The sequence below is a fragment of the Coregonus lavaretus genome (genome assembly GCF_964263955.1).
Source record: "Coregonus lavaretus genome assembly, contig: HAP1_SCAFFOLD_1482, whole genome shotgun sequence".
Classification (NCBI taxonomy): Eukaryota; Metazoa; Chordata; class Actinopteri; order Salmoniformes; family Salmonidae; genus Coregonus; species Coregonus lavaretus.
Window position 1 is genome coordinate 115,484 of NW_028161393.1, and position 2,258 is coordinate 117,741.

General features: G+C 42.6%; 1 long non-coding RNA gene across 2 annotated transcripts; it reads right to left on the reverse strand.

Moving 5' to 3' along the window:
- Positions 1-480: 480 nt before the first annotated feature.
- On the reverse strand, positions 481-2,247 carry LOC311120740. Of its 2 annotated transcripts, XR_014612183.1 has the most exons (4): positions 2,158-2,247; positions 1,790-2,059; positions 1,316-1,399; positions 481-1,173 (listed from the first exon to the last, which is right to left on the reverse strand). It is a non-coding gene; the product is annotated as an uncharacterized lncRNA (long non-coding RNA). The 2 variants fall into 2 exon arrangements; XR_014612182.1 differs by lacking the exon at positions 1,316-1,399.
- Between the last annotated feature and the right edge of the window lie 11 nt (positions 2,248-2,258).

Here is a 2,258-nt window from a genome sequence, read left to right on the forward strand (position 1 = left end):
ATACATGATTTACACTAGTTGACCTACTGTATGTCTGTCTAACAGTATTACAGTACCATGTAGTTGACCTACTGTATGTCTGTCTAACAGTATTACAGTACCATGTAGTTGACCTACTGTATGTCTGTCTAACAGTATTACAGTACCATGTAGTTGACCTACTGTATGTCTGTCTAACAGTATTACAGTACCATGTAGTTGACCTACTGTATGTCTGTCTAACAGTATTATAGTACCATGTAGTTGACCTACTGTATGTCTGTCTAACAGTATTACAGTACCATGTAGTTGACCTACTGTATGTCTGTCTAACAGTATTACAGTACCATGTAGTTGACCTACTGTATGTCTGTCTAACAGTATTACAGTACCATGTAGTTGACCTACTGTATGTCTGTCTAACAGTATTACAGTACCATGTAGTTGACCTACTGTATGTCTGTCTAACAGTATTACAGTACCATGTAGTTGACCTACTGTATGTCTGTCTAACAGTATTACAGTACCATGTAGTTGACCTACTGTATGTCTGTCTAACAGTATTACAGTACCATGTAGTTGACCTACAACTTAGACAGCAACAGAAACTCATGTATTAGTATCACACTGCAACAGTAGAACACATTCACAGCAATCTGATAAAAACTACACTATTAAGATCCTTCTGAAGGAATGTCACAAATTGACTGATCACAAGAAGCATCAAGTAAGATTTGCATAAAGCTTAAAACACATTAATAAAACAAGGTATACCAATCACTTCTTTAAAAAATGTGATACAAAATAATGTATGAATATTTAAAGTATTTACACACAAACTGTTAGTGGTAAATAAAACTACATATTCCTATCCTACAGTTATAATACACATGTTCCTGTGTTTTTAAGGACCTGAGTGACAACACATGTAAGACGTCTGTCCACCAGATGATACATTCCTGTCCCTAAGACTATTTTTATGGACTCAGATCAATCAGTGTGATTTTGAACCAGCCTTCTATATACATTGACCACATTATACTGTCATTATACAACATTATCTTCACCAGATCTCAAACCAGCCTTCTACATTGACCATATTATACTTTCATTATACAACATTATCTTCACCAGATCTCAAACTTCTTGTCTTTCAGGAAGGGTCTTCTGTCCTGGATTCTGTTGTTGAAGAGTCTGTAGAGAAGAACATTACTATTATTAAACATTATTAGAACATTAGACAACAGATCTCCATTCTCCAACAGTTGCTCCCAGCAACAGAGATACCCATATGATCTCTCACACACGCTCTGCCCACCGTCACACACACCCTTACCGTACGGTGTGTATTGAAGTGTTGGTGGAGACCAGTTGGAGTATTTTGTCAGTCAGAGCATCAGTGATGTCATTGTGACTCAGGCTACGAGAGAGAGAGAGAGAGAGAGAGAGAGAGAGAGAGAGAGAGAGAGAGAGAGAGAGAGAGAGAGAGAGAGAGAGAGAGAGAGAGAGAGAGAGAGAGAGAGAGAGAGAGAGAGAGAGAGACAGAGACAGAGACAGAGACAGAGAGAGAGAGAGAGACAGAGAGAGAGACAGGGAGAGAGACAGGGAGAGAGACAGAGAGAGACAGAGACAGAGACAGAGAGAGAACACGAGTGATCAGGCATTTGTCATGTAGTCACACACACACACACACACACACACACACACACACACACACACACACACACACACACACACACACACACACACACACACACACACACACACACACACACACACACACACACACACACACCCACAAGCCACTCACTCCAGGACTTGTACTTTGTGCAGGTGTGTGATCAGGGCCTGTAGGTGGTGGTCTGTGAGTTGACAGTGGCTGAGGTCCAGTTCTGACAGCCCCTCTGAGTGTTCCAGAACCAGGGCCAGAGATCCACAGGCCTTCTGGTCCAGCCTGGTCTCACTGAGGTCCAGCTCTCCATCCAGGGCTCTGCACAGGGACTCTGCGTGCCTCAGCACCCCCTCTTCAATCCCCTCACACACAAGGTCCAGCAGCTGACGTAGCAGAGCTTTGCTGGGGCTGACAGGACAAGAGGCAGAGATAACATTATGACACAGAGTAGGTCTAACTCCTACTGATGAACTAGTTGGTTAAATGTTTGTCTTTGTGTGTCTAACCTCAGCTTGACAATATGCAGGATGGGAAGCAGCTCCCTCAGTGCTCTGTCCTCCACCTCACAGTCTCTTAGGATGATCTGCACCTGGTTCTTTACCAGCTG